This window comes from Ambystoma mexicanum, chromosome 5q (genome assembly GCF_040938575.1).
Source record: "Ambystoma mexicanum isolate Mex_15411 chromosome 5q, UKY_AmexF1_1, whole genome shotgun sequence".
NCBI classification, from domain to species: Eukaryota; Metazoa; Chordata; class Amphibia; order Caudata; family Ambystomatidae; genus Ambystoma; species Ambystoma mexicanum.
Window position 1 is genome coordinate 904,139,836 of NC_090933.1, and position 23,979 is coordinate 904,163,814.

At 51.6% G+C, this 23,979-nt stretch overlaps 1 protein-coding gene and 1 long non-coding RNA gene across 2 annotated transcripts in view; both read left to right on the top strand.

Annotated features, from left to right (window-relative positions):
* Positions 1 to 23,979, top strand: part of LAPTM4B (lysosomal protein transmembrane 4 beta) — a 761,683-nt gene that overhangs the window by 74,579 nt on the left and 663,125 nt on the right. The window lies entirely within an intron of this gene.
* LOC138497757 (uncharacterized) lies at positions 17,972 to 23,277 on the top strand. The gene is made up of 2 exons (XR_011278641.1): positions 17,972 to 18,070; positions 22,858 to 23,277. It is a non-coding gene; the product is annotated as an uncharacterized lncRNA (long non-coding RNA).

The following is a 23,979-nucleotide window of genomic DNA, read 5'->3' on the forward strand; positions in this document are numbered from 1 at the left end:
TTCCCTCTCTAACATGTGGGGCATGGACCAGGCTAGTTCAGGCTTTCTTCACGAACATGGAACGTCTGGCCAGGGGTAGTACACGTATGTTTCTCCCAGATAGGTAAATTATATGAATGATATCTGCAAGTACCCGTACCAACAAGGCACATCTTGGGCAGGGCGAGTGTAAGCTCCCCATACAAACATGCATAGCAATGGCATAGCCAGTGCACGTTTCACTCACAAACCGGTGCGGGCTCTGCATGCAGAAAGGTGTGATGTCGTCACTAGCTCCCTTGTCTTGTGGAGCGGACCACAGGGCAGCAGGAAGGCAAAGGGGCTCGGCATGAGTGCACCACCCCCACATTTAGTTTAAACTGCTGGCCTAGTGGTTGCTCAGTCCTACTCTTAAGTGACCCTAATTTGGAATATATGATTTTTTTTTTTTTTTTTTTTACTGTCCAAATGATCACTTTTCTACAAGGCTCCTCCAAAAATCCGTCCGAAACCTCTCAGCGGTACTCAGCATTTTTGGAACATTGGCACAGGAAAGCCGCGCAGTTATTTTTCTTACAGGCACTCTACTTAATTAGGTAGATTTCCATTACTAACGTGTTCGCGGAATGCCATTACCGAAAGTCCATGCACTTGCGAAGTAACTCAACGTATCGATTTTTGCAACAGGCAGGTAGTGTGAGTGCCCACAATCGAGTCCACGCGTTTATGCAGTAGCTTAAAAATGTATGCAATAAATAACGGACACACATCAATCGTGGTGTCTGTATTTTAGACACATAACTGTCCAGCATGGTTTAAAGGTTTACACTAATGAAAAGGTTAGGAAAACTCTGCCAAGAGCACAGCGTTCACGTTTCAAAAGTGTGTGCCAAAGGGCATTGTTGGCTCACTTTTGTTACTCCTGCATAAGACCTTTTTCCATCCACGCACGCTTGCCCCGTCTCCTGCCCCTTCCTTTGAGGTGTCTTTTTCCACTGGTTCACGCGCTGGCTGCAGAAGCTCCAAGACCAGAATGTAATATTACGTCACAACCACTTCCGCCACGCCGCATCCCAGGTCGGCCCTAAGCAAGCGCCACAAGGAAGTCTGCTGGCTTTGACTCCCATCTGGAAACGAGTGTTGCATTTCACCCCTCCTGGGGCACATGGTATGGCCCAAGGATCTATGTATGGTCACATGGTGGCAACCATGTGACCAGGTCAATAAATAGAACAAGCTAGTTCCGGCTTGTCAGTCGATCCTATCCAGATCACGGAACCGGGGCCGGGAGCAGAAGACATCAAGGAGTGCACAAGCTCTGAGGTAGCAGGACTTGCAGAAAAGCTGGCGAACGGCAAGGCACCGGGGAGCGACGGAATAACCAACCTGGCAATCAAGAACCTCCCACCGGCATCAATGGAACATCTCACAGAGATCTTCAATGCATGCATGAGACTCCAGCACTTCCCGAATTCCTGGAAAGAAGCAAGGGTCATTGTTTTTCCAAAGGCGGGCAAACCACTGAGGGATCCAGCAAACTACCGCCCCATCAGCCTGCTTTCTGGATTATCGAAGCTCCTGGAGAAGGTCCTCCTCGCTCGACTCAGCGACTTCACCTCCGAAAGAAATCTACTAGCAAAGGAACAGTTTGGATTTCGAAAGGAGCATGCAACGACTCATCAGCTACTGAGAGTGGTGGACACCATCAGCCACGGATTCAACATCAAGAAGTCCACAGGAATCGTCTTCCTGGATGTAGCCAAAGCATTCGACCAAGTCTGGCACAAGGGACTGCTGCACAAGATGATTGGCCTGGGATTTCCGAACTACCTGGTGAAGACGATTGCAAGCTACCTGGGAGGCCGCACCTTCCATGTCGCCATGCGGTCTGAGATGTCCTCTTCACATCCCATCCGAGCAGGCGTGCCACAGGGATCGAACCTCGGACCCTTCCTGTTCAACCTCTTCACCAACGACATCCCGACAGATCTCCACAAGACGAACCTGGCGCTGTATGCAGACGATGTTGCAGTAATCTCCCAGTCTTTCAGCGAAAAGGAAGTGGCGAAGAACCTGCAAGCTTCATTGGATACCATCGCAAAGTGGTACAGCGACTGGCGGATAGAACTCAACACCAGCAAGACAACTGCAACGCTGTTCACCAGAAAGAAGATCAAGGAGCACCCACACATCAGCCTCAACGGGGAGACCATCAAATGGGAGAGCAGCAGCCGCTACCTCGGTGTGACCCTGGACAGCAAACTCAACTGGGAAAGCCACATCGAGAATACTCAGCAGAAGGCAACAGGAAAGATGGCAGCGCTGTACCCACTCCTGAAGAGCAAGTCCATGCCCCTCCGGACAAAGATCAACGTCTACAAGGCGATCATCAGACCAACCCTGACTTATGCCTCACCAGCATGGATGACCTGCCATGAGCGACACCGGAAGAGTCTTCAGATAGTCCAGAACAAGGCCCTGCGGATATCATCTGGAGCTCCAATCTTCACAAGGATAGCAGACCTTCACAGAGACCTGGACATCGAGATGTTGGATGAACATCTAGCGAAGCTGAGTAAGAACTTCTGCCAAGAACTGGATCAGAACCCGAACCCTCTGATCAGAAGACTCACTGCCACCACTGCAAACCCCTTCGACCGCTACCCGCGGCCCATCACTGCGAAGACCCAGTGAAACCAGCCCTACTGTGACAAGACCACACAGACCAAGAAGAATACAAACCCACGACTACACACTCAACCCGAGAAGATGGAGTAATGAGGCTCAAGCCTCGGTATCCAAAAATCACCGCTGATGGATAAAAATCTATCAGCAAGAAGAAGAACAAGCCGGCTCGTCAGTCGATCCAATCCAGACTCCGGTGTTCTTCTTAGCAACATGTTGGTGCAACACCACGTGCCGTGGGCCCAAGGACGGGGCCCAGCACGAGGATGGTGCCCCTGCTGGGTAACACCGTCCCCTGTGAACACCGTGGCCATGTGTGCATGGCTGAAGGTGTAACCCTGGCCTGGGTGACCCCAAAACCGGGGCTGCATTGAGCTGGGTGCCCCCAGCCCACGTGGTTTGCTCCGGTGATCTGGGGCAAGCAGGGTGATCCCTGCTCATTGTTTGCTGTGTGATCGCAGCCCAACTGGTCCAGGTCGGGTGACCCCGACAACATCTGTGGCCCGCCCCGGTGACCGGAGGCAGGCCCCCAACAATGGCGATGAGGGCTGGTCCACGCCCGTGAGCGGGAGCTGGCGGGCTGCGGGGAACCTGTGCGTGCGAGAGCGGGTTTGGCAGCCGCTGAAGAGTTAACTCTGGGGGCGGCCCGTGGCCCCGTGTGCGTTAACATGGGCCGCCTGGTGCCCCCAGGGAGGAGGCAGTGTCGGCCGCATGTGCGGCGGGGAAGGCTGCCCAAAAGAGAACGGTTGAAGGCTCCTGCAGCCATGCAGGAGGTGGATTGGGGTGTCTGTGCACGCACCGCCCGGCCCCGGCTCTCATCACTGGGGGTGCTCATGTGTGTGGCGTTGCCCCGTGAGGGAGACGCACACACGGCGACGTGACGTTGCACGTCGCCGCGTGCGTCTTAAATAAACGGGGCGTTCCCGGCCGCGTCAGAGCGACCGGGGAGCCCGAAGCACACAGACGTGTCCAGTCTGAGTCTGTGGGTGGAGGGGCTCACGGGCACGCGTGGGGGCACCCAGAGACCCCCAACAGTGGCGACGAGTGTTGGATGCCCGGGCCCGGCGGTGAGAGCGATCCCGGATAAATTTTTCTTCGATGACGAAACATCCGCGGATGTCTTCGTCTCACGCTGTGGCCGCGGACCATACACGCGGCTGGCGGCCATCTTGCGCACGTGGCTGAGAAACTTCCGAAAGCTCCGGTTTGGAGTCGGAAGGCCATCCAAGCCCAATTTTTGGATTTGCTGACTGCGGGCAGCCTAACCCGCAGGCCCATGCCTGAATTTTGATGTTTTAGCCAATTTTCAGTCTGTAACGTCGTGTGGTAGCTGGAAGATGGACTGAGGTGGCTGGGCCTTCTCAGCCCACTCCATTTTTGAAGCTCAATTTTTGGAACATTTGGTTCAAGGACCTTCTTCAACCCCTTCATCATCACGTGGGTGATGGCATGCCCGCTCCTGAGATCCACGTTGGAACGAGACGCCTCAAGGTAGCCTCTTTAACCCTTTCATCATCACGAGGGTGGTGGCAGTGTGGGGAATGGTGCAAGTTGCGGCCCTCAGGACTAGTACGAGGGTGCCTGTGCGCTTGGGCCCATGAGTGATTTCGGCGCCCTGGAGGGTGCGACTGCCACAGCATCGGAGGATTCGCAGGACGAAAGCCTGGCAGATTTGTTTCAACAGAATCCCCCACAGCCAACCCCACATCCTGCGACGTCTGGGCTGCCTACACCCATGGTTGGTGCCGCTCTTCCCCCGAACCAACCACCACCACCCCTGGCCATGGCCCAAGCCAGGGCGCAAGCGGCCTTGCAGCCCATTCCGGAGTTTGACGCTACGGGTCCTCCGTCCAGCCTGGGCCCCCGATGGAGAAGATGAATTGGACGGCTGGACATGTACTTTCGGGCCGCCCAGGTCACGGACAATGACAGCAAGGTGGCTACGATGCTGTATTCGGCCGGAGCAGCTGTACAGGAGATATTTGAGTCGTTAACTCCGGTGGACAACTCGTATGACCAAGCCAAAGCCGCCCTCCTCGCGCATTTCATTCCCCTTGCCAACGTGGACTATGAGAGGTTCGTCATGCTCTCGGCCAGACAAAAGGAGGATGAAACGCTCGACACCTTCTATGGCCGCCTGCGCCGCCTATCCCAAGGGTGTGCGTGGGGGGATGCGGAGGATATGATGAGGACAATGCTAATCCAGGCATGTTCGTCTGGCAAGCTGAGGCGACAGGTCCTGAGAGAGCCCGGACTCACCCTGCCCAGAATCCTGGAGCTCGGGCGGTGCCATGAGGTGGCGGAGGCCCGTGCCAACAAGATGGAGGCCGGATCCCGCGCAGCGAGGCCGGAAGAGGTGTGCGCTGTCTGGCGAGGCGGCAGAGGGGTGCGAAGGCCCGGTGGGGCTCCCAGAGACAGAACTGGTAAGCCAGTGGAGTCATGCCAGAAGTGCGGCTATGACCTCCCCCACTCGTCTGAGTGCATGGCAATAGGAAAGATCTGCGGACGCTGTGGGGTGCCCGACCACTTCTCGAGGGTGTGCAGGGCGACCCTGCCTGTACTGATTCCGAGGGGACAACCCCGTCTGTGGACCCCTCGCCAAAACCGCCCGCCCAATGTAGCTCAGGTGGAACAGGCGGGAGAGGAGACGCCGGCGGAAGAAGCGGAGGAAGAGGATGAGGAGAATATCTTCTTCGTCTCCAGCATGGAAGTCCTCAAGGGGAGGAGCAGGAGACAGCCGAGATGCGTCGTGGAGGTGAACTGCTCGCCGGTCCCGGTGCTGGTCGACACGGGGGCCTCAGTCAACGTAATGGCGAGAGGACATTATGCCGCGCTCAACCCACCCCCGAGGCTGGCGACGCCGAGAGCCCGCATTTTTGCATTTGGCGGGCGGGAGCCCCTGCCGCTGGACGGTGCGTTTGTCGCCAAGGTGGAGCATGACGGGTCGGAGATCAAGGCCCGCTTCTACGTGACTCCGGTGAGCAGCAACACCCTGTTGAGTTGTGCGGCAGCGGAGGCTCTTGGCATAGTGAGCTTCGCGTACTCAGTCTACTTAGAGGACATCAACGATCTGCTGGACAAATATGCTGACATCTTTAAAGGGATTGGGAGAATGAAGGGTGACCCCGTGAGGCTCCACATTGATGAGTCGGTGCAGCCCGTGGCTCTGAAACACAGGCGGATCCCGTTTCATCGAAGGGACCAGGTGGACAGGGAACTAGACAACCTGGTGAACCTGGATATAATCGAAAAGGTGGAGGGCCCCACTCCATGGGTATCCCCTATCGTAGTGGCGAGGAAACCAAAACAGCCGGACTCCGTCCAGATCTGTGTGGACATGAGGCTGCCCAACAAGGCCATCAGGAGAGAACGACACCTGACCCCGACAATCGATGACATCATTGCTGAAGTGCAGGGGGCCCGGTTCTTCTCTAAGTTGGACTTACGAGCGGGATACCACCAAGTTGTCCTCCACCCAGAGTCCCGATACATTACAACCTTCACTACCCACAGGGGGCTCTACCGATATAAGCGGCTGAGTTTCGGAGTGTCGTCAGCAGCCGAGGTATTTCAGAACTTGATCCGAGGCGCTCTCGCAGATCTGGAGGGCGTCCTAAACATTAGTGACGACATTCTGGTCTTTGCCAGGACGGAACTTGAACATCTGAAACGTCTGGCCAAGACCCTCGAGAGGCTGCAGTCGCTGGGGCTCACTCTCCACAAGGACAAGTGCGAGTTCCTCCGCCCGACCATTGAGTTCTTTGGTTTCATCTTCAAGGAGGGCGGTGTATCTTCGGACCCCAGGAAGGTCCAGGACATCAGGACCGCGCGCCCCCCTGAGTCGGCGTCAGATGTGCGGAGCTTCCTGGGTATGGTAACATACTGTGGGCGCTTCATCAGGAATCTCGCCTCGAGGTCGGAGCCTCTGAGGGCCCTGACGAAAAAGGATACCACCTGGCAGTGGGGCCCGTTGGAACAGTCGGCGTTCGAGGACATCAAAGGCGCCCTGACAGCAGATGATACCGTGGCTTTTTTTGACCCCGCCCTGGAGTCCGAGATTGTGGTGGACGCCAGCCCGTTTGGCCTCGGTGCTGTGCTCACCCAAGTGGGCAGAGATGGGGGGGTAAGGCCAGTGGCATATGCCAGCAAAGCCCTCTCCGAGACCGAACAGAGATACTCGCAGATCGAACGCGAGGCCCTGGCTGTCTTGTGGGGCTGTCGGCATTTTCGGCTTTATGTGCTGGGGAGACCCGTGACAGTGGTAACGGACCACAAGCCGCTGCTTCCGATCATGGCCGGATCATCTTCAAAACCACCAGCCAGAATCGAGAGGTGGATGTTGGCCCTTCTGGAGTATAGCGTCACCCTGATCTACCGGCCGGGTACCAACAATGCGGCTGACTACCTGTCCAGGCACCCGGTGGGCGGTGGAGGACCCGCACAAGACTCGTGTGCTGAGGAAGCCGATGACCACGTCAGGATGGTGGTAGAGGGTGCCACCCCCAATGCAATGCCGCTACCCGAACTGGAGAGTGCTGCGGCCAACGACGAGTGTTTCCGCATCTTGAGGAGCTCGATGCGGTCGGGGTCCTGGAAGTCCGTGCTGGAATTGGTGGCAGGGCGCACTCAAGAAGCTAAAGTGACCCTCGAGCAACTCTGGAAGGTGAAGGACGAACTGTCCTTCACGGAGTCGGGCCTGCTGCTGCGGGGCGATCGCCTGGTGGTGCCGGGCTCCAAGATCCATGAAGTCATCAACCTGGCACACCAGGGGCACCAAGGGGCCGCCAAGACGAAGGCGAGACTGAGGCTGAAGGTGTGGTTTCCCGAGCTAGAAAAAAAAGTGGACGACTTCGTAGCGGCCTGTGTGTGGTGCCAGGCGGCCTCCCCAGTCCAGCGGGAGCCTGAAATCGAAGTAATGCCACGTGGGACCCGGCCGTGGGAGGTCGTACATGCGGACTTCGGATCCACGGCCGTAGGCACTCACTTCCTGGCCATTGTGGATGAATACTCCCGATACCCTGAGGTGGAATTCGTCGAGTCGGTGGCATTTGAGCACGTGGTGGGCGCTGTGGAGAAAATCTTTGCCACCCATGGGTTTCCAGTGACTCTGTGCTCAGACAATGGGTCCCCATTCCAGAGCGCTAGGTTCTCGGAATTTCTGGAGAGCTGTGGAGTGGCGCACCGGAAGGTGTCCCCGCTGTGGCCCCGTGCGAACGGGGACGCGGAGAGGCTGATGAGGACATTGAACAAAACATTCCGGATTGCCCAGGGACAGGGCCAGCCCCTCCAGCGGGCGCTTTACCAGTTCTTGAGAGTGTACCGCACCACCCCACACGCCTCAACGGGGGTGGCCCCGGCTGAAGTCCTGTTCCGAAGGTGCCCCCGAGGTCTCCTCCCGGAGGTACATGAAAAGGAACCCGGCGTAATAGATGACCAACGGGTGGAAGCGGAGCGACAGGCAAGGACACATCAAGAGAACATACGGCGGGGTCTTCGTCCGCAGCGGCTGGAACCAGGCGACGAAGTGCTGATCAGGAATCGGCATCCCCACGGAAAACTCTCGCTTCCATATGAACCGGAGCCGCTGGACGTGGTGGCAGTAAAGGGATCGATGGTAACGGCCTCGGACGGGAAGTCGGCTGTCACTCGGAATGTGAGCTTCTTTAAGAAACTGGGGGACTCTCGAGCTGAGCTCCCGCCTGACCCGGATGAGACTGTCCTCCCGGATGAAGATACCCCCCGGGGGGAACTCGTGGGGTCGCCAGAACGAGGCACTGGAGCAGCTGGGACTCCTGCGGCTGAGGTAGGCGGGAGGTACCCCCAGAGGGCTGGGCGAGGGAGACCTGCCTATCTCGGAGACTATGTCCTGGGGCCGATTGACTGTGTGCCGGAGTAAGGGGAACCGGGAGGCTGACATTAAAGGGGCATGGGCTCTGAGTTTGTAATTGTTATGTTGTGTGCAGTGCAATTTTTGGAAGTGTCTGTTGTTGTTGTTCCTCCCGGAAAAAGGAGGAGTGTGGCGTTGCCCCGTGAGGGAGACGCGCACGCGGCGACGTGACGTTGCACGTCGCCGCGTGCGTCTTAAATAAACGGGGCGTTCCCGGCCGCGTCAGAGCGACCGGGGAGCCCGAAGCACACAGACGTGTCCAGTCTGAGTCTGTGGGTGGAGGGGCTCACGGGCACGCGTGGGGGCACCCAGAGACCCCCAACAATGTGGCGGGGTCGGTGTGTGCCTGCCTACCCGTCATGTGCACCGCAGCATTCACGTGGCGGCTGTGCAGGAGAGGCGATGAAAGGAGGCAGGGCTGCAACACCCGGAGGCCTGCACTGCGCAAGCAGACCTCGCTCGGAGGAGCGGGTATTGGAGGAGAGGTGAAGAAAGGGGCCGCCGAACAGCTGATGCGGCCCGGTGTCAGACGAAGCACGAATGAGGTGCAGGGGCCGCCCAAGAGCTGAGGCAGCCCCCAGGACGGGGCAGGCCCATCACCACCTGGGCCCGCGATGAAAGAAATGTGCTCCGGAGGATAGCAAGGGCCCGGAGGAGAACAAAGAGGAGGCGTGGCCGCTGTTCTGTGTGGCCGGCAGGGGTCCTGGAGCCGTAAGGACACGGCGGAATCTCCTGCTCCCGCTCCGGTGGCTGAAACAGCATCAGGGAGCAAGGCGGGGAAGCCGTGTGCATGGGTGATGGCCCACATACGTACAAAGTGCTCCGGAGCAGTGAAAGAAAAGAGAAGTGAATCGAAGGACGCCCGCGGTGGCCCCCGAATGACAAAGGAACCATGATCACCGGGCCTTCCACGGTGCAAAACTGAAAATTAAAAGGGTACATGAAGGAAAAGGGGGTCAGCAACGTCGCGAACATCTGGCTACAATGGTCCCTAAAAGGGGTCACGGTTTCCCAGCCACATCCAGCCACATTGGGGCAGGCAATCGGGCGTAACCTGAAGATGGATGCCATATTGCCTATGGACCCCACAGCAACAAAATGGGAGGGCCATGTGAAGAGCACTGGCCATCAGCATACAAGGCCACATCAGTTCACTCCTTGCGGGGATTCTTGGATTCTCGCTTCCACCAAGAGGTCCCAGGTAGGGCAGCGGCTCCCTAAGGAGTGCTTGTACGCCCTCACTGTCACTGGACTCTCGGAACCAAGCCAAGTATCGTCACCAGCCTTGACACCCTGTCAGCAGTGTCACCTTTGCCAACAGCCCCGCAGTAGGAGGGAAAATGAGGGGATTGATTTGTCAGCCAGCCTCCAGTGCCCTGCACCGGTGAGCCCACGCCATTGAGGGACGTGGCCCCTGGTGGGTCGAGATGTTGTGGGGCCCACCCTGAACTGTGGACTCTCCTGTCATCCCACTAACATCGGATGAGGACGAGGTCGATGTTGCCCTTGGGGCCCCCAGGTGTGGCTTTACCGGCCCTTGAACACTGAACTGTCCTCCAGAGTTTCCCAGGGAGGCCGGACTGTTACCTTCAGATAAGGACTAGGTTGATGTGGCCCCTGGTGCCCGCCAGGTGTGGCTTTACCGTCCCTTGAACTCGTGTCTTCCCTGGAAACGCTGCAGGGGAGGTCGGACTGGCACTCTGTGGACCCAGCGATCGGACACACAGGCTCAGAGCCGGAAGACCTAACCTGGCTTAGCCCAAGTACTGAGTTGTTGTAGTAAGGGGTGCCAGGTGTGAACAGGGGTGGTGTGTCCATGGGGTAAGGCTCACTCACCCAGGGTAATAAAGGGTGTGCCGATATGGGGGAGTTTCGAGCGTATCACCAGTAACTCACCAACCCCAGCCTGTCACTCCTTGGACAACCTGGGCACCTAAGTGTGTGCAGACTAGTAAGATGGTTAGAAGTAGTGTATTGTGTGAATTGTGCTGTGATTTGCATTTTTGTTTTGTTATGAAAAAGGAGGAGTGTTGCATGTCACACCTCCTGGGGCACATGGTATGGCCCAAGGATCTAGGTATGGTCACATGATGGCAACCATGTGACCAAGTCAATAAATGGAACGAGCTAGTTCCGGCTCGTCAGTCGATCCTATCCAGACTCCGGTGTTCTTCTTAGCACCATGCTGGTGCAACACCGCGTGCCGTGGGCCCATGGACGGGGCTCAGCACGAGGACGGTGCCCCTGCTGGGCAACACCATCCCCTGTGACTGCAGTGGCCATGTGAGCGTGGCTGAAGGTGTAACCCCGGCCTGGGTGACCCAGAGCCGGGGCTGCGGTGAGCTGGGTGGCCCCAGCCCACGTGGTTTGCTCTGGTGAACCCGGGGCAAGCAGGGTGATCCCTGCTCATTGTTTGCTGCGTGATCGCAGCCTAACTGGTCCAGGTCGGGGTACCCCAACAACATCTGTGGCCTGCCCCGGTGACCGGCGGCGGGCTCCCAACAACGAGCAGAGGGACTCCTGCGCCTGTAAACTCTATAGTTTTCAGGAGGGAGGCACACTCCCCCTATTCACGTGAGAGCTTCTAGCAGTGCATATTCAATTATTACGGTATATATTCTCTTTTGCAATTCTAAAAAAGAAACCTTGTTTGGCGCCTTCTGCTGGTCAGTACCCTATGGCACAGCCTAGTTTGCCTAGTGCTTTTACTGGTCCTGTTCCCTTGCTCCTCCCTGCTGCATGGACTCTTTTTCGAAGGCAGCAATCCAGAGAAATGGCCCAGGCAGGAGGTGAGCCTGGAGGCTACCCTGCAGTGTCAAATTATTATACCCACCCTCCCCAGCCTTTCTGTCAAAGGTAACAGGCCGGGGAGTTGAGCTACGCTGCTGGGACCTCCAATTTCCAGGACTTGGGAGTAAATACAGCATTATTGTCCCCCCTCTACCAGTGCCTTCTGCCTCTCGGGTCCTTCGGACAAGTCTCTGCAAAGTGGACGACTTCATGGGAAAGGGGATAGCAATCCCATGGTCCCATCACTGGGAGCTTATCAAAGCGTGTGATGGTAATCCGTGGCATTATGATGGGTACTAGTGCATTGTAAAGCAGTCCCCGGGATAGTATTAGGAGTACCTGGGCATTTGATAGTGATGTGGGGGCAGTGGCATGAATACCTGGGCATTTTAACTTTCGTATCAGTGCATGGATATTTTGTTGTCCATGCATGGCAATTGCGTGACTACCTGAACGTTTGATGACAATGCCTACAACGATGTGAGTAGCAGGCATTTGATGCCAATCTCTGGAAATGATAGGAGTAGCTAGCATTTTCTGCCAAATCCTGGCAATGGTGTGAGCACTTGGAATTTGATAGTAATCTCTTGAAATGATGTGAGTACCTGGGCTATATGAAGACCACCTATTTCAATACTGTGAGTAGCAGGGCAGTTGATGGCAATATATGGCAACAGTTGCAGCACTTGGGCATCGCATGGATATCCATGAAAATGGTGTGAGTGCCTGGCAATGGTGCCAACACCTGGATTTTGATTTCCGTTGTTGACAATGGTGTGAAGACATAGAGATTTGATGTCTTTACCTGGCAATATTGTGAGTACCTGCGCTTGTATGGAAGTAGTTAGCAATTGTATGAATACCTAGGCTTTTGATGTAATTATGTGACACTGACTTGGGTAGCTGGCCTTTGCCATTGGATGTGAGTACCATGATTTATCCTAGCACATCTGGCATTTCATCATGGTGATGGCACTATCTGGGAAATGCCTATATAAAAGCCCAAACTATGTGCTTTGGCAATGCTCGAGTCGCCATGCAGTTAACACGGAATCACAACCGACGCTATGAAGATGCCCCTATTCCAATCGTTATTGCCAGAATGTGAGCTTTAATGTGCAAATATCAAAACCAAACAAAAACTATAAATATTGTCTACCTCACGGCAAAGGATATAAGTTCCGAGCCTGGTTTCTGCCTGGCGATGTTGGCAAGTTTGAAGTTTCATTTTTAAAAGAGCAACCTTTACTGTAGTCTCATAAAACGGAATCTTGAGATAATATCTTGAGATATCTAATAAACCATGAACCTTTTGTCCGAAAAAGAACAAATCGTACCTCTGCAGTGGTTGCCTATTAAGGCCTTGCAAAAATAGAAATATTGTACTTTAAACACCAGCTTGTTTTTGATTGCTGTTAGATTCCACAGCTGCTTTCGTGTCTCTAGTACAGAATGTGCAAATATGCCCATAAGTATACAAAAAAGGTAGCAGGCGCCCCTCTCTCTAAAGAACACGGCATGATAACCTGTTCAGTGGTTAGTAACCACTTTGAGAGTTCACAGCCATCTGCTTTTTGCTCACTGTACCTTTCACAGATGGGAAAATATCTATTTGCATATCAGTCTTTGTCCCGCCCACATGGGCAGTCCAGCATCGAAATGCTATGGCAATTCCTTTCTGAACAAGAGTACCAACAGCAACCCCATACTCGTGTTTCAGCCTTGTTGGGCCTCATCAGTGAGGTGAAGCTGAGCCTCTCTGAGCACAGTGAGCAGGGAGTCCACGTCCGGGTGACCAACCCCAAGTTCCTTCCAAAAATACAAAAAAGGTACCAGGCGCCCCTCTCTCGAAAGAATACGGCATGATAACCTGTTCAGTGGTTATTAACCACTTTGAGAGTTCGCAGCCATCTGCTTTTTGCTCACTGTACCTTTCACAGATGGGAAGTATTCATTTACATATCGGTCTTTGTCCCGCCCACATGGGCAGTCCAGCACCGAAATGCTATGGCAATTCCTTTCTGAACAAGAGTACCAACAGCAACCCCATACACGTGTTTCAGCCTTGTTGGGCCTCATCAGTGAGGTGAAGCTGTGCCTCTCTGAGCACAGTGAGCAGGGAGCCCACGTCTGGTTGCCCATAAGTTTAAATGCTGCATACGAATTCCAGCTCCAGGAGTATCTGGAGCCGCTGAACAATACATATGAATAGAGCAATAGACTTCTAGCCTGTGTTTCCCAGTGAAATTAGTTGCCAGCAACAGTGCTACAATAAAAGAAAATGCAACATTTTATATATTTCTTTACTGATAAAAAAAATACGACATGACGAGCGACTACATAATCCTAGCATATTTACTGTGATAAAATAAAAACCACGGTACAATTTAACGATTCTAGGCTTTGAATTGTTTGAATGGGTGCTGGTCTCCACAGTGTATTAACCACAGATGCTTCCCAAACGTATAACCCTGCTGGGCTGGTACTACTGTTACAGCCCAGCAGAGATGGTGGCCATTGTACGTTTCTAAGTGGAGCCGAGCCGTGGAGTCCGCCGGAGGAAATCCTTGTCGGAGGATACCGCTGCTCATATCCTCTAGTGACAGCGGATATGTGCAATGCCGCTGCGGTAGGGCATTTTACCTCCCAGTACTGGTGGAGTTAGGGCAAGCAGCATGCAGAATAAGACCCACGCCTAGTAGGTTTTTAATGGGTGGTGTTTCGAGCAGGGGTGGACTGAGTACTAAAAGAGGCCCTGGAAATAATGTTCAAGGCGGCCCCATATTACACATTTTCAGCAAGCCCAACCCTTTTCCTTTGAGAACATGTAGACATACCACCCAAGAGTCCCATGGTGCAGAGGCCTACAGGGAAATCTCCAGAGTTCCCTATAGGCCAGTCCACTCGAGGCAGTATGGACGCATTTGCCAGCACGCAGACATCTGCAGGGTTTCCACACACCCTGCTATCGCGATGCTGAGACATCAGACCAGCTCCTCCAAAGATACCTCTTTCTCGTAAGGCATTGTGCAGTTGTATTCCAGTCCTGTGGCATCCATACACCACTCCCTCATCACTGAACTATCGACATTCCGATCCTGGAATGCATCACCCCTGACTGAGGCATGAGCAGAGCCCTCGCAGTGCACCTCCATTCCGACGTGCATTGACCCCCCATATGATCCTCTGTAAACAGTAGCATCGCCAGGAATCAAATTTAGGAGGGGCACAGAGGGGGCCAAAGACAAAAGTTGGGGGGGGGGCACAGACAAAATAAGAGGGAGAACATGGTCACTGCTCGTTTTAGGTGGGGGGGCACAAGGGAGGACACAGGGTTTCACAGGGGAGGGGCCCTCACCCCCAGTTCCCTCCCTAGCGACGCCACTTTCTGTAAAGACTTGCAGCGCGTGCACGAGAAAATAGCTCAATGCTGAGGCCTTGACACTGCCACTGAAATACATTTACCACCAGGGGTGTTGCTAGGTCTGGAAAAGATCAGGGGCTGCGCCGATGTCAGGACTGGCGGGATTCGGGGCTAGCTATAGCCTTTTGGTGGTAGCCCCTGAACTTCTATCCGGGGCTAGAACCAAAAGACCCAGGGCTATAGCCCCCCAAGCCACCCCTAACAACGCCTCTGTTTACCACCTCGTATAATCAACGGGTAGTTCAAACACATAGCTTTTTCTGGCAGGATAGCTCAGATAATGAAAGCCACTTCTGCGGTGATGATCTACGTTGCATACCAGTTCTCATGTTCCAATAACGAATGGGCCGAGTTAGCCTTTCATCCTTGGAAGGCCTGGGCAGGCAGCAGAGGGAGCTATCGGGAAAATCTCAGGTGGTATGGAGGGGGTCTCGTGATGGTTTTAGATAATAATAGTCTGCTGTTTATGTAGGGCTTAAACCAAAACACTTTGAATAGAAAATGTGCATAGTTATTACTACTCACTCGAAAATGGGACTCATGTTATTGATGGCAGAAAGTCATCGTTGCTCTGATTTGAACCTTCCTTCTACAAACCGCAGACAGATCTCAGCAGCGAGCGCTTAACTTGCAGCGCTTGATGGTGCTCTGAAGGGCTTTGCAATGGAGGGTATCTAAGGGAAGGCGGGCGGGTGGCGGAGGCTGGTTGACTACAATGCCGAGCCAGAGGGGCAGGAGGAAAGCTGGCATGTGGCCTGTCTCAGGCTAGTGCCGATAGTTATGAGCTTTTGGTGCAAGTATTGGCCTGGAATTGTGGACGAGGTCTGGCGTGGGGCCAGGGCACTGCCCAGGCTGGGGTGAGCCTACCTGTGGATTCCAAAGCAAATGGTTGGAGGAGCAGATAACTTGCCATGGTGTGAGTGTGCCCTTCACATGGAACGGGGTCACATGGAACGGGGATCTAGAGCCTTGAAGGAACAACTGAGTTGGTCCTCTTTCGGGATATTTGAAACAATGTTACTTGGTGCTTGACTCTTCAGGGAAGTCGGATGGAGGGCAACCATATTGGCTGGGGGCGAAATGAATTAACCCTTTAGTTCGAAACACATACAGAGGCCAGTGATAACAGGCTGTGCAGAAAAACATGAATGTGTTTGGATTTTGGGAACTTAGTATTTTCTAACCAACTAGTAGTGTTGTCCCCTTTCTTTTATTAAACCCTTTCAGTATATACACAATTGATTATTTATAATGCGGTTAATACCAAGTAGGTTTCTAAGCGCAGACCCAGGATTCATAACTGTTCTGTGTCGTCTTGCTTCCAAGGGAAATCAAAGTAAAGGCAAACACCCATTAAGCTCCAAATGATACCATTTAAGCAGTATTAATCGAGACGGCTTCAGAAAAAAGAGAAACGGAAGATGAGAGGGGACGTGCGGGCCTATCATAACATCACGCGTGACAGTAGAAGCATGCAGGTGGGGGCAAGCGAGAGTGCAGGGGATGGCAGCGACAGTAAGTACAGCAAGGGTAATGAATAAGACACCATGGGGCTCACAGTGAAAGGCGCGTGGGTCAGAGTGACAGCATGTGGCCGAATTAATTTAAGAGTACCAGTGAACAGAGGGGGGCCTAATGGCATTACAGGTGACGGTGAGGACGCCCGATGACGGAAAGTGGTTTAAGTGAAAGAAGTCTTAAGGGGGAAATAGAGGGGCAGCGGCGAATGGGGTAAAAGTACAAAGGACTATACATTGGCTGGTGCCACATGCAGAGGCCAGAACGACACCGGGGAAGTGTGTTTCGTGAGTGGGCGTCAGAGGGAGGATTCAAGATACAGCAGTGGATCAGAGGGTCTGCGGTGTGGACAGACAGTGGGGTGACCCTTCAGCCAGTGGCGGGCTTAGTTACAGTGAGAGCATGCGGTCTGGACATGGGATAGGGATCTCGTGGTCCAAGGTAGTTCACAGTGACAATGACTTCACAGGCAACCTCGGAAAGAGTAGGGCGTCCCAGTGGCAGCAAATGAGCCACATGACAGCAAGCGGTTCTCGGGAGCAGCCGGGCATCTGTGTGGCAGCAGGCGGTCTCAATGACCTGTGGGGTTCCCTTTGCGGTAAAGGTGTCTCTCAATAGCCCCCTGTCCCAGTGACAGCAGAGGAGTCTGGTGAGAGTGGACACCCCAAGTGACTGCAGAGTTTTAATTGCAGGAGAGCCCACTGACAGCTTGGGGCAGTGACAACCAAGAGAGCGTTGATAATGAGTTTCCCCCAGTGTCTGCATTTGAAAGCAGCTGATCTGAATAACCGCTAAGTAGCAGCAAAACCAGAGGGCTTGGCGGCCATAGTAAAATACACTCACCTGCAGCGGATCTCTCGGCTTCTGGTGAAATGTTGTGTCTGGGCCCTTTGTATAGCGCTGACTCCCCCACTCCTACTTTTGACCCCTGTGCCCGTCTGCGTCACCTCACAGCGATAAGGGTCTGGCGGCTGAGTCTCTGAAAATCCGAAAACAAAAGCCGTTTTGAGTCTGTTTGGTTACTTGTCTATCGGGTCACGCGTGGGGTACACTCATGCTTGTTAGTGCGTAGCAAATTTACTGCATGCCGCCGTGTTTCAGTCCTGGTGAGTGTTTGGTGCGTAAGGTGCTCGGCTGGAGGCCAGTACTGGCTGAGCAGTCTCTCGCAGTCAGCGGTGCCTTACTGACGACTCCTGCGCGGATGAAACAGTGAGCGCTTGCAGATATGTTGTGGTGCGGTCGCTTGGACCTACTTTGGTAATGGAGATGCATGGCTAGTCTCAGGAGCACAGGACTGATTGCCACTTGGTTGTCACTTTGCTGGCCATGATGGTGCCGTGTACCAGGCCTTCCAATGACAGTCATTTAGTATCTGGTCTGACTCAAATGCTTGACTTTGCCTGCACTGCTCGGATGCTATCTGAACACTGCCCTGCTGCTCATTCTATGACAAGACAGGAGGCTCATATTATGCATTACAATCTTTACTCTGAAACCACAGCAGCAAAGAAAAAACTTTTACAAACAAAAAAGTTTCAACAACAGAACTAGATAAAGTTCAATGTCAATGCATGGGGAACTCCCCAAACCATCATGGAGGATAGGTCATACCCTGCAGGGGACCAATGAGCAGGGACCCTCCTTTATATATGTCCATTACTCTAACGCCAACCACTCTTTCTTTGCTGCTGACACCACAGAGCTAAGTCACCCCTTTCAGTTGTGTCTTACATTGTTTGTCAGTAGTAGGCTTTATTAGTTTGAATATGACATATATTATTTATATGGTAAATATGTGTTAATTACCTTTTATTATAAAGGAATTTGTGTATTTGATACAATGTATCTGGATAGCCGCGTGCGGCCGTTGGTTTCATTTTGGTGTCTTTCAAAAAGAAAATATGTATTATGCTCATACTTCCTGTTTCAGCTGAAGCAGTGGTGCAATGGTTGAATTTCGGACTACAGTCCATGAGGTTGTGAGTTCGAGGGAGCTCTCTAATTTATTTCTTCTTTAAAAATTTCTCGCGCTTGTAAACTCAGGTGTTTCTAGTGCATTAATCAACTCGCTCCCGGCGTGCGCGAGAGCAGTGTTGTTTACACTGTTCCCTCTTCATTTCGCCTGTTTGAATTTGTGCCCCTTGACAGATTTATGGTCACCTGGGGATTCCAGGTGCTGCAGGCTTTGGGTTCGGCCTGCCCCTGTGGCTTATGTTTGTAACAAAAGCCTCTGTTTCAGTACTGAGCCAAGTTAGCTCAAATATAGAGCTGCAGGTCTCCCATGCAGGAAGACCCGGGTTCGCGGCCGACCAGCGCATGTTTATTTGTATATTTTAATTGTTATATTTTAAATAATTGTATTTTACAATGGAGGTATTTGATTGTCACCTTTTTTGCTCAGTTGAGCAGGGATTTCCTAATGGGCATTTGGTTGGTTCATGACTTCTTCAGAAAGATTATAGCACAAACATTTTAATAGTAAAAATGTGGTTTTGTTAAATGTTTGTAATTTCGTATCCCTGGTGACACAACACATTTCCTTACCTTTAGTGCTGGAAAGAAAGAATGTTTACTGATAGACTGTGGGTTTGTTAGGTCAAAGTCTGACCATCCAGCGCAAGAGCCCGATGCACTGCCAGTCTGCAGTTTTATTTTATTTTCTTTGTTTATTTATTCATTTACTTATTTCTTAAGTTATGTGCTTTGCCTTCACTGTAGGTGCCATAAGTTCGGTTTCAGGTTCAGCCTGATTCTATTGCGAGGTTACCCCCTCGTGTACTGCTGATTATCACACCCTGCTCGGGCGAGCAGTTGGAGGTGCACTTGCTCAGTGTATCCTACCTTCAACTTGACAGTTTTCTTTTGTTTGGGTTATCTTCCCTGGAAAGGTGCAGTCACCTGCTCGGTGGCAAGGTTGCCTGGGGTTTCTGCGAGGGGTCCCCTTGTATACGGCTGTGTCCACACCCTGCTAGGGTGAGCAGTTGAGGTACACTTGCTCAGTGTTTCCTCCCTTAAAGTGGGCAACTTGGGTAATTACCTTAACTGGCATGCACCATAACCTGCTCGGTTTCAGGCTCTGCCTGAGTTCTAATGCGAGGTTACCCCCTCGTGTACTGCTGATTATCACGCCCTGCTCGGGCGAGCAGTTGGAGGTGCACTTGCTCAGTGTATTCCTTCCTTAAGGTCGGCAGCTTTGTTTAGGTGCTGCATATGGCTGACGCCATTGTTTGGTCTTGTAGGCGTGCAGTAACCTGCTCGGTTTCAGGCTTCGCCTTGTTCCTACTGCGAGGTGCTCCCTCGTGTACTATTGGTTGCCTCACCCTGCTGGGGTGAGCAGTTGAGGTGCACTTGCTCAGTGTACGCTTTGATAAACAATATGTTTAAGTGTTGACTGGAACACATTTGCGTTTTTTCAGAATTGTCAGTGGCCCAGAAAGCTCAGTGAGTATCAGCTTATATAAGGGCCGGGGATTCGGTCCCCTGTGAGGGCGTAACCCCTCTTCTTTGGATATTTTATATATATTTCATATATTATATATTCTTTATTTATTAAGTGCTTTAAAGAAAAGAGTGTGGAAGTGGTTGTAAACAGACCCATATGGGGTTGTACCTTCCTCTCTAACCATCTATCTGGTGTTATCATTCATCTTTTAGTTAAAAATTCTGTCACCCTTTACCTTAGTTAGTTTCAGGACAACTCAGTCCTTTCCTTAGGTTTTGATTCCCGACCTCAATTGCTCCACCCAATACCAATGCTGATTAAGCTACAGTATTTTCTCTCAACATGAGGAAGAATAAAGATGATGCGTTATGCCTCTATTGAGGTCTGTAGGGCTTAAGGCTCTCTTTAGTGGGGACGTTTGTTCTCCCCTACTTTTGTCCCATTGGACATTCCTTATTCTTTTGGTTTCTGGTGGAGACAGGGTCAGCTCGAGGGCAACCGTTCAGTTTTTTACATGACAAGTTGAGCAACCATGTTTTACTTGGATGGAGTGTTTGGAAACACTTGATGGTATCAGTTAGACGAGTTGCCAAATAATAACTTGCTGGCGCCTGCCTCATGTTTTTCCTCCCAAAGCTTGGCCTATGGTTCAGCTAACCGTCTAACAGTGTGTTGCAACTTCTCCTCTGCTCGAGGAGTACACGCAGGCTTCTGTACCCTCATGAGCGTTGCTTAACCTCTTTAGAGTGCTGTTTTCATATCCGTGCTGACCGTTCTGATACAGGTTCCTAATTTTGGAAAGGTCTACATCAGTCTTTTATCCAGCTGAGATCGATAAGTGAACACCTCACACCACACAACGCTCGTAGTAGTGTTAAGCACCACTCATATACCTGAGGGTTCGTAGTACTGTATAAGTACTGTTTTGCTATGGACAATGTGCTTAGTTTTTCCTTCCCCTGATTCCCTTAGTGGCCAGTCAGCCTCACATGAATACAGTGACTCAGACCTCAGGGTTTGAGGGGACAGTGGTCCCAGATTTCTTCTCAACCTTGCATTTACAGGGCATTGATAATTATCCAGAGTTCTTTCCCCCTCATTCCCCTTCCTGCCATCCTTGGGGGAGATTGCATCATAATATTACGCCTCTGGGAGTATCCAATGGTTTCAGTTTTCCTGCCATCCTTGGGGGAGATTGCATCATAATATTACACCTCTGGGAGTATCCAATGGTTTCAGTTTTTTCCTTTTTACAGGAGTTCTGGCGGGTGACCAGTGCAGACTCACACTGAGCATTTCCCTCCCGTCTGTTACTTTCCTTTGTGCTAATCTCTGGTATTTCAATAAGTTAACTGGAGTCTGTCCAGTCAGGGGATTGGTTAGAGGCGCTAGTGGGTATTTATTTCTCTTAACAGTGTAAAGCGGGGCTTTAATGTGGTCCTCCAGGGTAGTTTTCTTTCTGGATTGCAAGGTTTTTCCTTTGGATAAGTGGGGGAGGTTTCTCCTCTTTTGGGAAGGCTCAATATCCCTTGGTGGGATAGAGGGGTCTGGGAGTGATACTATCCCCCATCCACGTTATGACCCTCTATCACGATGCGTTCCAGAGTCTATACATTAACTTTCAGACGGTGTCTGCCGCTACGATTACCAGAGTGCTGGGATATATATTTGGTTGATGACTTGATTATCATAGTCACCTGTATGGCAGGTGGACCTTTGGGGTTTTCACAAGAGTTTGTTTGCAGTAAGGTGCCAGCTCAGGGTGCTGTGAGCTTCAAAGATCTGCAAATTGGCTGAAATATAGGTTGGACCTCTTCTGGTGTACACCTTCAGTTTAACCATTTAGTGATCAGTTCTTTGCAGTTTAGAGTCTTGCTAAGATTTTGGAAATTTGGTGTCCTCCTTCGGTTACTTTTGATCCTCTAGGGGATTTATCACCAGGGAGGAGGGATCAAGGTTCAAGCACCGGGCATACCTACAAAGGAGTTTAGATATCACTATAATGGTAGTGATTGGATGTCGGATACATTTTTTCTTCTTGCCAAGTTTGGCCTCTTAAGGATCAGGTTTATAATATCTGCCTTTTGTCATGGTAGCAGAGTCCTTCTTCAAGAGTTCGGGAGGTCTGAGGGTCTCCGTGTTGGCGGTTTGACGGGTTTAGCTTCTCAGGTGGGGCCCTCTCTTCCATTCTGCTTCTGCCTCCAGAAGACTTCCCTCCTTAGTATACACATATGTCTGAAGACAATTGTAGATTAATTCTATTGCTTTTCAGCTCCGCTCAGGATGGATTGTCCTATTACAAAATTTATAAAAATGATTTTTTACTCCCATTTTACCCTTTTGAAGATTTGTCTTTCCCTCTTGGTTCCCCGGTGTAGTTCTGTGACATGCCCTGTTTCTAATGCGATATCTTCCTTTAATGCATGGGATGGAACCTATAAGACTTTCACCCCTATGGGGTACTTTTCTTTATCTCCAGGAGAGCTAGGTGTTTGTTTTCATTGGTTTGCTTTCTAGGTCCCCAAAAATGGTACGAATTTAAGTGTTTTGAATATTTGATTGAACAACATAGGTGTTTATTTCAGATGGTTTTGTCCTAACCTATTAGTATAGGAAAACTTTGTTCAATGTTTTCCCCTCTTTTAACCAGTTGGTTTTGGTGGCCTGTAAGGAACGCTGGATTTGGCACATTCCTGTTTTTCTTGCAGTGGATTTGACTTTGCCTTATAAGACAGCTTTTCGGGCAACCTAGTCTTGGGCAATTCTCTGATTGGTCAACAGATTGATTTAATGAAAGCATTTAAAAAATGTTACCTTTCCTTTAATTTTATTATATTATCTATTATATTGGATCATTTTGTACTTACTAATGAGATGCAAGGGCTTTGAACTTGCATAATATGAGCCTCCTGTCTTGTCATAGAATGACTAATCCCCCACACTAACGTGAGATGGGGGTTTAGATTCAATTAAAGACAAGGAGGCGATTATTATCCCTCCCACCCACCCTGGATATGATATGATATGATATGACAATTGTGATACGCATGTACACAGGTGGTTCAAGTGAGAACATTCTTTGGTTTGTTGTTCTTCCCAACCACCCACCCTTCTTGCTTGTTGTTCTTACAGGTACGAGTTGAGGTTCTGCTCAGGAGTGTGGATCGCAGTTACAAGTTCTGGAGTGCGTGATTTCGGGTGAGAAGTCCTATCCAGAAGAACTTCTTCATTGCTTCAGGCTGCGGAAAGGTTGAGATCTCCGGTTTCGCTGGATCCTTTTTCTCTGCGCTACGCAGTTCAACCGTTCCATTGGGCGTCTGGTGCAAGTCAGCTGCAGAAAGAGGGGTTGGCGTTAGAGTAATGGACATATATAAAGGAGGGTCCCTGCTCATTGGTCCCCTGCAGGGTATGACCTATCCTCCATGATGGTTTGGGGAGTTCCCCATGCATTGACATTGAACTTTATCTAGTTCTGTTGTTGAAACTTTTTTGTTTGTAAAAGTTTTTTCTTTGCTGCTGTGGTTTCAGAGTAAAGATTGTAATGCATAATAATCGCCTCCTTGTCTTTAATAGAATCTAAACCCCCATCTCACGTTAGTGTGGGGGATTAGTCAATGTGTATCTAGGTCACGTGCCGTTTCTGTTCCCCCAGTGCCAGCCCAGGCCCTCATGCGCGCCGCCCAGCTCTGAGGAAAAAAGAAATGCAGAGCCAGCGCCAGCATGAGCGTGCTGTAAGCGGCAGGCAGCCATCTCTCTCAAAACTACCTAGGTGGAGCCACGCGACCTCTGTATCCTTCCGCCCAAAGAAAGAGGCCCTATGCCCAGAGGCCTACGGCGGATGTCCCGGTGTGGCAGTCCAGCCCTGGTTTCGAGGGTCCATCACCAAGAATTCCAGAAGCAAGAGTTGAAGGAGGTCCTATTCATCAAGGACCTCCCTCCATAGGCTGGTCTAGAGCGCCCCCCGCCCCCGCAAAGATGACAGGGCCCAGCACACAGCCCTCTCAGCCTACCAGCATGATTTCAATCCAGCACGCCAGTTGTGCATTAGGTGGAAAACCCATCATTAAATGGAAAATGGGTCTCTGGTCATTCTTTCCAATACATTGGGTGGAGACCGATGACTTTGGTAATACTTTCCGCCAGTATTTTAACACTATGTGAAATACATATATGCATTTTGGGGAAACATTACTCTTTTTTTGCTGATGGATGGTATTTACCCACAATATGGCAATCGTGGCTGTATTTTCTTTA